The sequence below is a fragment of the Pieris napi genome, chromosome 7 (genome assembly GCF_905475465.1).
Source record: "Pieris napi chromosome 7, ilPieNapi1.2, whole genome shotgun sequence".
NCBI lineage: Eukaryota > Metazoa > Arthropoda > Insecta > Lepidoptera > Pieridae > Pieris > Pieris napi.
The window spans coordinates 7,217,384-7,233,622 of record NC_062240.1 but is presented as its reverse complement, the minus strand read 5'-3'; positions in this window follow the sequence as shown (position 1 = coordinate 7,233,622).

Below are 16,239 nucleotides of genomic sequence, written 5' to 3'. Positions count from 1 at the left end.
TTAAAAGTACTTTTCATTTATTTTTAGTTCTAAACTACCGCACTACAATTATTTGTAAATTAATTTTTACTAACTAAATCAACGTATCCAATATTTTCTTTTTATATTATCAATATAATATAAACGTTAAGGGGGAATTGCTTATTGATACGTTCCCTGTACTAAGAAGTTGAACTTTGGTCAAAGGAAATTGTTATTATCGAAAACTTTACGTCTAACTGCGATACATTTTTCTATGAATATGCTTTCAAACTACGCTTTAAAAATAGTAAGAGTAATTTTTCTTATTATAAATTTCTTATTCTTCTTAGATTAAATTTGTTAAATTTTATTTAAAATACTATTTCCCAGTCTCCTCTTTCGCATGATTAAATATTTTGGAAACAAGTATAGCCTTTACAGTGATTATGTACCATTCGTTAAAACTTACAAACACATATTCTTCTTTATAATATATCTCATCTAGTATAGACTATTCTTCAGAAACTAGTTAATAATTAGTCGTGTTGGAGCCAAGCTCAGTTCTAGTTAAATTGAACATTAATAATCTTTCGCATCTCTATTATAAGTGGGTCTTATTAAATCAAGCAAACAATAGCTTTGAACGCGTTCACCGAAGCGGAATGCGGCGGGGAAGGGTAAGAGGGGGAGGAAAGGCGGCCATTTATAGCGAATGCAGTTAATTTATGACCGGATGTGAATGGATGGAAGTATCTGAGGAGCTCATCAATCTGCCCACCCGTTGGGAGAGCTGGGAAAGCTTCAATTGTCATCTCATATTTTATTATTCTATAGATGGTATAGACTACAACAAGTCATAGATAATATTTATTATATAAAGTAAATGTTGGGCTTAAGTACCTCGCCGATGCTTCAAAGGGAGACATCCGATACAAGTACCCAAAATTAATTCTTTGATCTGATACAAGCGTCTAGATATAGCACGTCTAGACGCTTCGTCTAATAAGTTTTGTATAAATAAAGGACTTTGCAAAAAATTTTGCTCAAACATCAAATACTTCTAAAATAAATAGAGCTATAGAAGCCCTTCTAGTAGGTACTCCATGGTATAAAATATTAAAAAGTATAGTTTTAATTATACGCTGATTTATATCACCAATTTATTTTCATTTTAAATGACGACCATATCAAATAACATAGTTTGGCAAACAGCAAAGGAGTGGAACTCCTTGACCCCTTCCTAAACAGTTGAATATTGGTTCATTTAAGACGCGGTTAAATAGGCATCTCTTGGACCTGCCCAAATTGCCCTCAAATTGGCCGCATCTCACTTGACACGATGATTGTGTCCAAACGTCTATCCAGTTCTCTATTAAAAAAAATATTCGTCTGTCAAACCATTATTTTCTGTATGAAGTTTGACATTATTTGATAGTGGTTTCGAGATTGTGCCTTGACTGTGAGCAGTGCAGAGCAGAGTAAGAGCAGTATTGGCCTAGTGGCTTTCTTGTCATCTGCGCATTTAACATTCGCTCGAACGGTGAAGGCAAACATCGTGAGGAAACCGGCTTGCCTAAGACCCAAAAAGCCGACGGTGTGTGCCAGACACAAAAGGCTGATCACCTACTTGGCTATAAGACTGACAAATGATCATGACACAGAAATCAGAGGCCCAGACCTAATTAGGTTGTAGCGCCACTGATTTTTATATTTTATGCTATGTATAAATAAAGTAGTAAGTAAACACAATTAACTCTGTTGTGTTTTACCCTTATATATTGATAAGATGTGAGCGCTAAGCGGACACTGGGTGCCTGTACGTGATCTTGCATCGCTGCACTTGCATATTATAATTTCCATTAGGTTAATTCCTTTGATATGAGCATCTCCCTGCACTTCACAGAGCTCACTGCACAATACTAATCGATTTGTGTTGAGTGCTTGTATAATATTAATTATTCAAACTTAAGAGATGTTTCGTATGCCTTAGATGGGATTCTTGGACATGTTATGTAATAGTTATGTACGATATTTATTATAACGTCTTTGTTTACACATAGGCAATTCCTAGTTTTTAACTCAAGTGGCTGTCAAAAATGTTGTACGTAGAAATTTGTGCAGTATTTTATTCGGACCATTACAGATTCGACCATTACAGGATGTTTTCTCGGACACTGCCACAATGGTGCTTTATTCGTCAATAGTAAAGTCAATTCTTGAAATCAGGTACGTCATGGCATCTACGTGGCTAGAAAGGGTGCAAAAGATGTTCCTTTGAATTTTATATAGAGTAGGTACAACTTCTTTCCTTATCTACTAAGTTCTTGATGAGGGCTTTAGGGTATGATTTACTGGAACTTCGTTGGGATTATTAAGCTTTGATCAATTTTGGTTGAAGCATAATTAATACCGAAATGGAAAGCGCATACTTCCTGGATGAGATTATGAGACTGTACGGCGTACGCTCCGGACAGTCATAACCTTTTTGCTGTGCATTCGACTCGCACTGCCCAGCGTCATCGAGGACCATTCCCCAGTTACTCTTGCAGCTACCTATTCTACTATACCTATAAGCTACCTATTTGTTAAGGGAATGGGGGCATTTAATATATTAGATGGTTGATTTGTAGAGGATTGATGGATAGCAAAGGGTTTTCTGTGGATTTTGTAAAAGTGGCTTAATTATATAGTAGTATTATAATATTTTTCTTGAAATTTGGCTGTAAATAAATAAATAAAATAAACGTACAGCACTTACTTTTGTACTATATTATTTCATTGTCTATTTAAAAATATATATACTCTTCTGGATAATGTCACATTGTATACTTATTTTATATGTCATATCTAATAAGTATATCAATTTTCATAACAGAGTAAAATTTGCCAACTCTATCTACTAAAAACCTTACTCGATCATTATATAGAAATGTATAATGTATCACCTTAACGTGAACATCTCGCTGAAGTTCAAACAACGAAATCGGATACATTAATACAATAGCCAACTTTTATAACAATGTGTTACTCCAAAAGTAGTTCGCTAACGTCTCAAAGGCTTACAGTTGTCCCGACGCGCTTCGCCAACTGAGTCTCAAGGATAAGCAACCTTTTCCAAAGATCCGAATCTCGATGAACGCCGAAACGAGATGAATCTGAGACTGTGACGATCCTGAATAATGCAACATTCCATTATATGGAGCGGAATTTGTTCCGTAAAACGAGTCAATTCATCTAGTTCTTGTTTGTCCCTTCACGCCTATCGTGATTGATGTTTTACTCGAGAAGGCTGCTAATCGTATTTTTTTTATAACTGGGGCAACTGATGGAGGCTCACCTGATGTTTAGTTATACCGCCGCGTATTTTCTGTTGCAATCTAACGAACTGTGTATTGGCTTTCGGTGGAGCAGTCTTCCGTGAAAGATTTGACTTCTAAATAATTAGAAAAAAGATAATAATAATTAGAAAAGTGCTCTAAATAAATAATTATTTAGAGCGCTTAAAGGCACACACTCTTTCTTTCAATTGCTACGCTCTTCGACTGTCCGAAGAAAGTTTGTTTTATTGAAACTAAAAGCAATAGCTCGCTAAAGCAGAATACAGTTAAGTAATCAACGCAACAATAACGCTGAGTTATCGTTATCATATATATAGCATAGGTTGTCTTAAAAGCAAAGTCAATATCTGATAAGTTTAATTTATTTCTAGTAAAGTATTTAACGTTTTCTTGTGGTGTTTGAAAACTTGGTAATTTTACATGTAACAAATATAATTAATACTATTAATATAAGATATTTTTAAGGTATTTGGAAATATATTATTTCTTTCACGTTATATATGGAGCAGTGTTGGCCTAGTGGCTTCAGCGTGCGACTCTCATCCCTGAGTTCGTATGTTCGATTCCCGGCTGTGCACCTATGGGCTTCTTTCTATCTGCGCATTTAACATTCGTTCGAACGGTGAAGAAAATCATCGTGACGGAACCGTCCCAAAAAAAAAACCTCGACAGCGTGTGTCAAGCACTGGAGGCTGATCACTTACTTGCCTATTAAATTTAAAAATGAAACAGACTCAAAAATCTGAGGCCCAGACCTAATGAGATTGTAGCGCCACAGATTTATTTTATTTTTTTATTTGTAAGCGGTACTTGTTGTCGTACCTTTAGATACCTTATAGGTACCTTTTAGATCAAACTCTCTATTCTGCAAAACTGAATAGAAGTAAGAGGACGCCAACCAATTGAACAGTGTTAAACCTTTTATAACCTCACGAGGGAATAAAAAGCAAATGGAACTAGATTTTCTAATAGTCAAAGAAATCTGATTGAATTTGAATCGACTTTATTTAAATCTTCCTTATCTAATATTTTACAAATCATCTAACATGATTCATTTTATAAAATCTATACCCAAGAGGTAAAGATTTAAGTAGTTAATCAGTAGCATAATCCGTAAATTATTATTTGTATTACGTATTTGTTTATTTAATTTGGCGATATTAGTATAGTATCAGGTGCCTGACACAATCTTCGGCCTTGGAGAAAATGATTTCCCGTTAATCAAAACATTATCGTTGCTGGGATATTTTTCTTTTACTGAAAATCTGAATAACGTAATGCTAAATAAAAATACTTTTTAAAAGATGTAAGAATTACTTCAAATTAAATTCCTGCTATGATTTACAGACACTTCAACTGTGACACAATGTCTTTCTTTCAAGTTAATTTTCATTCCGGTTGATTATGAATAAGAATTAAAAACCTGGACTGTATGTATACATCAAAAGTCTTTGCTCCATGCAAGTATACAAAATTTTACACCACTTAAGCGCACAAAAAACAACTCATTATTTCTCTTTGCAATTTTAGTGTTAACAAGAAATGCGAGAGAATTTACGAGATACTTGAAGAAACAGTACTAAAGTACAAAAGGGTGAGGTTAAACAGAGCCGATTAAGACATGTTTGAATACATCTCGGGCAACATTAACCCCTTTCCCGAAAGTGGGCTAGTGTGGGAAGGCGAGGAATTGGCACATAAACCAGTATTTCAGCGAGAGTGGATCCCGCTATTACGTCGGAGATAACCCGCCCTACGTCTATGGCTTTTTACGCAACTGCAGATATATTTTGTACCTACAAAGTATATCATTACTTGACTACCATTAAGTGGTTGTCGAAGACATACCTGTACCTGACAGCCAAGAATTTGGCTAGACCCCTTGCTTCTATTGAGCAAGCATTAGATTATAAGACCTTGGAAGAAATTCCAAATAATATTTATTTAAATTAGATAATAGGACAACAGAGCACCACTCTTGCAATAATAAGGTAAGTATATTATGTGATAAAATTCATTCCCAAAAAATTATTGTGGTTCATCAAAATATACAGGGGATGAAAAATAAAGAATTAGAAATTGAACTATTCTTGAATAGTCAAAAAATAGACTTTTTGTGCATAACAGAGCACTGGCTAAAAAAATATGAAGTTTTGTTTAATTTTTGTAACCACAGGGTTGGTAGTGTGTTTTGCAGAGAAAATGCAATTCATGGTGGCTCATTAATCCTAATAAGTAAAAAACTTAAATGAAAAGAAAGAAAGGATATTATCAGCCTCTCTGTAGAACTAACTATTGAAATCTCCTGTGTGGAACTGGAGCAATTCATTGTTGTATGTCTATATTGTCCTCCATCAGCTGTCTATAATAATGTTGAAAATGTATTAGAGGAGATATTGTGTAAATTAGTAAAGTGTAATAAAGGGCTAATTGTGTGTGGGGACTTTAATGTCAATTTACTTTGTCATTCTAATTCAAGTGTACGCATACTTAGTCTTTTTCGTTCATACAATTTAATAAATCAATTTCATTCACCCACAAGAATAACAGCTAGCACCGCAACTTGTATAGATAACATATATAGTGACATAGCCCCTTTGAATGTTTGTATTTTCAATAGATTTAAATCTGATCACACTGGTCAATGGTTTGAATTCCAATTAAGGAAACAAAAAACATGTAAAAAGAAGAAAATTGTGATAACTCCTATTACAAATGACCGTTTGGACAGATTTAGAGAAGCATTGGTCTATAGAATGCCATTTCTGTGTGGCAACTCATCCCCTAATAATTTATACAATACTTTTTTTGGATCATTTATTGATGAATTCAAGAAAGTATTTACTCAAAAGACTTTATTGGTCTCTGAGAAAACAAGTTTCTGTGACTGGGCAAATGAGGAGTTACACAGGAAAAGGTTAAAATTATATGAAATCTATGACGAAATGCAATATAACACTAGTGTGGAATTTAGGGAATATGTTAGGTTGTATTCAAATAATTTCAAAAAAGATTGCAAAACTGCAAAGTCTCAATATTTAAGTTCAAAAATAAAAAATAGCATGGATAAAGTAAAAGCTACCTGGAAAATAATAAATGAAGAATCAGGTAAAACGTCTGACAAACGAACTGATTATATGTTAAAAGTTAAAGGGAAGTTAATAAAATCTGACCCAGAGGTAGCTTCTTCTTTTGAAGAGTTCTTTACAAATGTACCACTAAATACGACCAAGTCCCTAGATTCTTCACCTGCTGCTGCGATCTCATTGCTAGAAAAATGTGTACCTGAATGTAATATTAAATTTCAGTTTAAACATATAACTTGTAATGATATCGTTAAAACTTTTAAGCTTATTAATTTAAAAAAAAGTAAAGATATATGGGGTATGTCAACAGTCATTTTAAATTCCGTTATTAATGTAATAAGCTCTGAATTGTCTATAATTTTTAACAGCTGTATCGATTGTGGAGTCTTTCCGGACGAAATGAAATTAAGTAAGATTACACCGTTGTTCAAGGCAGGTAGTGAGTCTGATCCGTCAAACTTCAGACCTGTTTCCGTGCTCCCTGCGTTGAGCAAAGTTTTTGAAAAGATAATGCTAGACCAGCTTTCTTTACATTTTAATAAAAATAAACTCTTACATAATAAACAGTATGGTTTCACTAAGGGTCGCTCCACAATCGATGCCGGTGTGAAGTTGATTTCGGACATATTTAACGCCTGGGAAGAATCATATGATGGAGTCGGCGTCTTTTGTGACCTGTCAAAGGCCTTTGACTGTGTTCATCCTGATATACTCGTTGGAAAGCTTCAACACTATGGCGTTGATGGCAAAGCTTCCAGCCTGATGAATTCATATTTAAAGGGAAGGATCCAAAGAGTTCATGTCAATGGAGTCACCTCTCCGGGTTCGCAGGTATCAATGGGCGTCCCCCAAGGATCGATTCTCGGGCCTTTCTTATTTCTGATTTACATAAATGACCTCCCATTCTTTGTCAACGAAATTCATGAGATGGTGAAGTGTCATCAGCAAACAATGCTGATGACACTTCACTTCTATTTAAAGTGAATAGGAATAACGTATTATTGGACGATGTAAACAATTCTATCTCTCGTATAGTTAACTGGTTTAATGTAAATAACTTATTGCTTAATGAGAATAAAACAAAATGTATTAGATTTACAACTACTAGCGTAAAGCGAGATATTGGTAACCTGAAAATTAAGGACAGTGAACTAAACTTTGTTGACAAAACTGTTTTTCTAGGCATAACAATAGATAGTAAACTCCAATGGGGCCCACACATAGAGACTCTTTCGAATAGGCTGAGCTCTGCAGCATATGCAGTAAAGAAAATCCGACAGTTTACTGATGAGGACACGGCTAAAATTGTGTATCATAGCTACTTTCATAGCGTTATGTCGTACGGCATTTTATTGTGGGGTGCTGCTGCAGAGGTTCAATCCATATTTGTGCTGCAGAAGCGGGCTGTTCGGGGTATTTGTTGTGTTTCTCCGAGGGAGTCGGTACGGAATAAGTTTAAGGAATTAAATATTATGACACTATCTGGTCAATATATTCTTGAAGCCTTGTTGTATGTCCAAAAAAATATAAACGATTTTAAAACAAATGGTGACTTTCACCAGTATAATACGCGAAATAGAACTAATTTGAGTGTACGACCAACCAGGCTCCAAAAGATAAATCACTCCTTATATGGAAATTGTATTCGTTTTTACAACAAACTCCCAAGCGCAATTAGAGAATTATCACTAAATAAATTCAAAGTCCTCGTTAAACGAAAATTAATCAACAAAGCTTTTTATAAATTTGAGGACTACTTAAATGATCCTAATCCTTGGGATTGAATTGCTCCAGTTCAAACAATTTGTTTGACAATACTTGGCGATTAAAAAGAGTGGCGGAAAGTTTCTTGCCAGTTCTTCTTACCCGCTCTACGCCCTTGACTTGCGAACTGGTAGTAAATGTAAATTTACGATTAATTTAACTTGACTATTCAAAAGTGTACTTGGTTACCTACTTGAATAAAGATATTTTGAGTTTGAGTTTGAGTTTGAGTATATCTTATTATAATGAAGATAGCAACGAAGCACCTGTGCATTAGGTTAGGTTAGGACACTGGGACCACACTTTTTAGATTTATTTTCTATTATATTACTTGACTTTATCGCACGAATATTTGATAAATAATCGTATATGTGCGACTCGACCCTCAGAGTTTTGCGATCGAATAACGATTGTACTATTCTTATTCTCTCGAATATGTATGCATTTAACACTTGCAGTAAAAAACATCGCGAGGAATCCGTCTATCGTCTAATGAACAATAATTAAGAAAAAAAATATCACGAAACTGATGCAGAAATCGAAGATATCTTCTCTACGGTACGATACGATGTGATTTTTGGCAGCTCAAATGCCTTCATTCAATTTAGAATAACGAAAACGCGCTGGCCTATCGAAGATCAGCGTGTTACAGCCTAACAATAACATATACGTATATAACGTATCGAAGGTTAACGTGCAATTAAATTATTTCCTCATTTATTTTATCTAATTTTTGTTTAAACTTTGACATCGAAATATTAATATTTAATAACAGGTACACTGCTACACAGAGCAAACTTTTTATATTTATTTTCTATTTATCCATTTTTAATTATGACTATTTAAATTATGAAGATAATGTTATCCCTTTTTCAACTGTTTTAAACATGCACCACGTAATAGTTGTTTTCTAGTTACCCACAACACAGGGCCTCCCTAGTATGGGGACTAGCGCTATATGAATTCTGTCACAACCCTTTTGTCATAAATAAAGTTTTTATTATTATTTATTTATTATTAATAATTTATTCCAAATACCACGTAATAAAAAACGTGAATTTAATTACTCTAAATGTTCAAAGCATTGATATCAAATCAGATAATGACGATGAATGTCTATTATACATTATGAGTTTGAACCAATCAATAAAGGAGCCTCTGAAAACCTGTTGCGTTATACAAAATTATAGGTTTAATCATATTACCTTTTACAGATAAATACGAGTTTTTGAAAGCGGAAAGAAATCTCATATAAGCCGAGCGTGAATTCCACATCTTTCATAGAAAAGGTACGCTATTTAGTTTGGGAAAAAATTGGACTTAATCTGAAAAGGTAGTGAGGGGAGATGGTATTTATTTGTTTACAGGCGATAGGTTTCTTTGAGACGCGTTAGAGCGAGATTATTTCATAGAAAATAGATTTAAACGGGTTTACCTGCCTACGGATGAACACGAGAGATATTTATTCTATTACAACAAATTGTTTTTAAGCACCTTACAAATATAGCATTATATTATAGTAAAATAAATTATTGTTTACACAATTAAACCGACTTAGAAATTACTACTCTACTACTACTTATTCGAATTAATAAACAATAAACTACAAGCTCCCACCTTTTCAGAATGCCAAAGCATAAAATGACTGCTTCACGACTGATTTGAGAGCGACCGCCGATGCGAAAACCGCTGTGTGAGTTCGAAAAGTGAGTTACAGAATCGCAGGGCAGCTCTGATAATTAGAGTCACTTGCGTAATTATGTAATACTACTAATATTATTATAGTGTGCACATAAGTTCAGATGTTTTTATTACAAAATACATAGATTTTTAGTAAAACGGATTTATTAATAAACTTGTCCAACATATTATTATGTTGAAAACATGCATGACCTACAATGTTTTACTTTAATCTTAAGCATAATATGTAATTACGTTTTGTAAAATTAATCATCATAGCCCTACGCGCTGACATGTCGATGATCAGATCAAATAAATGTAATTGCTAAAATCATTTTACTTATACATATATTTAATACACATATTTTTATTATTCACCAACTAAATATTTAGCTTTAAAATAAAGCCGTCAATGCCCGACTTTTCATACTTATGAGCTCCAATAACCCGTGCCTGCGAGGTCGGTACTGCACTCAACGAAATTAATTCAACGAACCAAATTAAGACGTCTGCGATATTCTCACCTCGGCTTAATAGGAGCTTAACTTAGCTCGAGTAACGTTTAGAGATTTAGGCTAAAAGCATAGCATATTCACGTGAATTAAGCAATTGGATCGCTTTAGAGTTTAGACGATAATTACAGTCGTAGAGGCGCGCGCGGCGATGGTTTGCATTACCACCAATTGAGTTCCCTGAATGCCGCTAAACGCTTTTCCTGCCAGAGAAATATAGCACGAAGCTGTACGGAATATAAGCGACATTCCCTCGCACGCGGATAATGCATGAATGAATTTTGGTTACAAACTACCTATTGAATTGGTGATTTTTGGGAATGCCAATTACATACGGCCGATTAGTATAATAATGACTTGTTAGCTTGGCTCTATTAGCAAAATATGTTTGCAGAAATGATGGATGAATATTTAGAATTGCCTATTGTGTTGAATTATTAGGCAGAATTTGAGCCGATTAAATATTACTATTAAATAAAGTGTTAAACTGTGTACAGATGGATGTTTCTTTTTATGCGCAGATAACATTAACCAACAACCCCAAACACATTACGCGTTGTGTGAACTGAAAGCTGATCATTAACTAGCAGAAAAATAAAAAAACAAGTGCAATCTGTGGGCCAAGGCCCATTAAAGGGTTATTATTGATTGACAGAAATGTGTAGATTTTGTTGTTTTGTTACATAATATATGACAGAGAACTAGAAAAGAAATTAGACCAACATCGTATAGACATATTAGAATTTACTACAGATTTATGTTTTATTACTGGGTGCAAGTCTCATCCCTGAGATCGTAGGTTCGATCCCCGGCTGGGCACAAATGGAGTGTTAAATCTGCGCTTGTACAGTGAAAGAAAACATCGTGAAGGAACCGGCGTGCTTTAAACCCAAAACATGACAGCATATGTCTAGCACAGAATGCTTATCACCTTGCCTATTAGAGAAAAACAAATGATAACGAAACAGATACAGAAATCAACCCAGACCTAAAACTGTAACGCCACTGGTTTCTTTTTGTTCAATCTAGGCTCAAGGGTGTTAAAAACCGCCCACAAATTTATAGTTGATAAATTTTTCCTAGAAAAATTTATTAGTCAAAACATTTTTATTTTTATTACACATCTAATGAAACCCTCATGATCATATATATTTCAGTAAAATTACAGAAAGTAGATAGCGACCGGCAGGTAGGTGTAAATCGTTGAAAATAAATAGAAAATTCCGTAAACTAAATAAATTGATCTATTTAAATACAAACGTACAGTGTAAAATCATAAAAAAGTAAAACAATATTTTAACATAAACATAGTCTATCTACAATCCCTTAATGTTATTACAAAAACCCGAGTAAAAAGTATCCGCAAAATATCCCTTTTCCAATCCGGCTATCACGTTTATTACTGTACCCCTGTAAAGGTACGTCCACCACGAGATTGTTATCACGTGCCCAATCGTTCTGGTACCTTGTAACAGCGTAAAGACTCATTCCGCAACATCCGACCCCCTCAAAAATAAAGCGGGCCGTAATTTGAGCGAACTCCGTAATTAAGTGAAATCTCGTATAATCCCGAGTAATTCTAATATAACACAGGGAATTTCCCGCTCGCAGTTCCCAGTACTTTTTTCCTAATAAATTTAATTCCATTTCTGACGCAGAATTTAATTAACGAGAGCCTGACAATGCAGGTAACGCTGTTGTGCTTAATCGTTCTAGTCCGGAACGAAATTATTATTAAGTAGGAACAAATTACGTCGTCAAAATGCCGTGGCGGTAACAACGATTCATTTACAATTCGTCTGGGGCTTTGTGTTAATTTTAGGGGTCAGGTTTTGGTACAAAATTATTATATCAATGTCTTATTTAAATAATTCATAAATTAGATTACCTCGCTATGGTTTGTTAGCATAGAAAATTTGTTGAGACGTCTTTGGTACAAATAAATCTTCAATTCAACTAAGTATTAGTTAATTCTTTAAATATTGATTTATAACATTTAAGAATATTATAAATACAACCTTTTTCTTATAGTTTTCTTTTGCATCTTGATTTTTGAGCAAAGTTTTGAGCTTACTAGGAGATTAAAGACAAAAAGATGTTGGGCTGCGTTTCCTCGATCTATTCCCTTTTATTATTTGTTATAAATACTTCACAACTATGTGTATTTAACGTAACCTGTAAAACCAGTTACCATAATAAAACAATAACACGACAGTGTCAATGAAAAAAGTATTTTTTTTAAATAAGTTAATCATAAGTATTGAAAAATAATCCACTATTAGCTATAGCTCTCTATTTCCTTCACTTTAGACAAAATATGCCTTAATTTTAGAGAGGATATTTTACGTCTTATCTAATTTAGAAATAATACATATCCAAAGAAAAGTTTACCGGCTTTATATAATTTGGGGAAGCAGAAACATTTTTTTCTGTAAATAATCCCACAGCCTGGTACGTTAATTTGATTTAACTCACTATCCTTACAGGCGAATTAATGACATATGATATCACAATATAATATAACTTGTTAAGCCATTTACCACAATAACGCGATAGCACAACAATGCAACTGCAACTTGTTAATAGCTTTCAGTATTTCCGCGAATTTGGAGAAGCCACTCTAATTCCCGGCCAAAGTTTAAAGTGCTCGAATTTATAATCCGTAGCGTTTGCACGAGAACACTATACCATACAAGCACACACCGTACACTATACATCACACATACATCTCGATTCTGGCATCAAACCTGTCACCAGCCAGCACTTTAACATCGGCAAACTGGCCGCAAATTGCTTCAATCTACATTGAATAAAACCAATACACGATAAACCGTTTTGTTTTGCATAAAATTTTGGGACATGTAAATCAAAATAACGTTGTAATAGGCTTGGGTTAAAAACAGTTTATAACAATATAATTTTGTGAATTAAATGATATTAAAGTATGGAAGAAACAAGATCAGGTTATCTAAGGTAATAGGAATGTCTAAAATTACTTAATATCTTCTAAATGTGATACAAAAATAATTGAGTTAGTTTTCATATGTACAATGAAATCTCGCTAGCTCTCTGAGCCAATTTAATTTTATTTAAAATTAAATAAACTTTCGTAATATAAAACTGTGAGAAGTGCAATATATCATCGTCCCGGACACAATACAATACTGGTACTGCTCGCTTCTCGCCAAAACCGGAGTATTCAATGTTTCTATATTCCACAGGCATATGGAGGCATCGCTACACAGCATCCAATACTGATGAAATCAACTACACAATATATAATATAATATTGTATGCAGTGTACAGTTATGAAATATTACAGTGGTGAAATATTGTTTGTAAACGTAGAACGAGACTTTTAAGTTATAACTGTTTATATGTGTCATATTTTTTTTATTAATCCTCCATCCTGTTTATTGAATGTTGGTAAACGCTTTATAATTGATTGTAAGCAAAGAAGCAGCCCTTAGAATTACTACTACCCATGGATGTTATTGCTTACCGCTACCCATGGATCTGCAACGCCTGGAGGTTTTCGAGTGTCGCCTTTAATGACACGCTCAACACGGTTGTATTTCGTTAAGGATTATTAGTTGTCTGTATAGATTTTCTTACTGTGGCATATGTACTGTGCCAACGGCTGTCTCTTGGCGGATCACTCATACCTTATTCATAGCAGAGCCGAGGGGAAACTGCACCAAAACGGCACACTTTATTTTATTTACTTGCGCTTTGTTTCCATTTCGCAGGCAGATCTCAAATCTTTTATATTTTCCAGCTTTACAACGCAATTGTTTTCCCTACATTTTTAAAGTATGCCCGTATTTTGAGCCATTACCTAGCATATTCTGTTTTTAGAACTTCTGTACTAAATATTTCTAATAATTTTATTGTTTAACATAAAACTGTTTACACATAAATTTATTTTCTACCCGCAAGTTGAAGACCGTAAAGTTACTTTTATATTATAAAAAGTCCAGACTGAATTGGAAACAAAAATGGTCTCATTTTTGGTTCCAAGCCGGTGTCAGCACGCGTCACCGAATACGATATCATTGAGAGGTAGATACATAAATCACCGAACAATATAAAGGTTCCGGCGCGATGCCAGACCTCGCCAGACCAGACCTGCCAGCCTGCTTGCCTGGCACGCTGCCAGACGATTTTAATTAAACTGTCTCGACTCATAATCCCGGACAAATTGTTAATGAGCGTTATGCGAGGTTTGACGAAGTTACGATCACATATTTTAATCACTTTAATTTTTTTATACAATTTGAATAAAAACTTGATGTGCGTTAATAATTAACGTTATAATAAAACCGTTAATTATAATTACACCGTATAAAAGCTATCCTTTGATGACTTATTTATTAACAAAGAAGCGACAAAAAATAACGCCGAGCCCAAATAATTGGAATAGAAAAGAAAAGTTTTCGAATCCGAATAATCACTTGTGAAATTAGTTTTTTCTTTTTCTGTAAAACCTTTTCATTGAGTCACGGTTCATCAAAGGACGTCCTATTGAGAGACATTATGTTTCGATTTAGAATGATACGTATCTTAAGAACAATATTCATTATTGACTCATGCTTGCTACGGGAAGGTGTATGCAATTTGACGCGCTTGCAAACTCTTGTATATTAATAAAGTAAGCAACAATACATTTCATTCTCTTATATGAGGCCAATTTTAAATAATAATAAAAACACTTTATTTACAGTAATATAACACAAAAGGGGTAACCGTTCAAGTATTGCATAAATACTATAGGGGGGAATTGATTTTCTTATTTGGTGATTACGTCAACAGTAATTATTTACTTTTTACACATATTACCCACACATTGTCTATCCTTGAAAACGAAATGCATTTTCGAGGATTCCTACAAAACCTCAATAAGTTTGCTTACTTTTCCTGACAAGAGGAGGGTGGGGGGGATAAATTGCAGTAAATCTGCTTACGTAATACTTAAAAGACCCCAAACCGGAGAAAAATAAAATTAAATGAATGAAGGCAAATGGTGTAAATGGGCTGTCTTACTGACAAAAGCAGTTTCTAATCTGTTTTTATACTTTTTCATGCATTTTGTCAGCCATATTTAATAAAAAGAATCTGTTATCTGTGCACATGTGTTATGGCGTGCATTATATTCAAAGTAGAGCCATAACGCATACGTCGTACAATAAAGGCAGTCGTTCTACCGGTTATGGAGCTCTCGAAGCGTTTATACAGCAGTAATGAGCACGTGATGTCATAGTCATTACACCTGATGGCCCAGTGTTTGAGCGCTTATCATGCAAACTTCACTTCTTACCAACTTTAGTTATCGTATAAGACGGAACCATATTTGGATCTGTTATACGATAATGAAAATTTCTGTAATGAATATTCTTAAAGGTAACAATGTAATACTTGTAAAGGCGACAATTTATAGTATCTGTAACGAGGCGTCCCCTAGCAAATGACCTTGAGTATTTCTCCCTGCCCCACCGCACCCCAAGGATATTTCGTTAAATGTTCGTAAAGTGTCATCTCGCTCATAACATACGCTAAATAACTTAATATAGCAGACGTGACATTTAAAATATACGGTAAACCTTTATTCAAAGAAAATCAAGAAAAACTGCATTTACAAAAGCAATGTTAGTGCTGTATTATGTGTTTTTACTTTTTAATAACAATATTATAATCTATGAAACAATTTTTTTAATCGGGCTGTCCTTGATAACATTAAAATTCTTTTTTAATTTTTGAATCCACTTGAAAACACAAAAAACTTCATCAAAATTTTAGCTCCAGTAGTTTATGAGGAATAATAACGAAGACACGCAAAAAAAGATATATATGTACCATTTTGATATCAGTTATTTTACGATAAATTAAGTTGTACAAAAA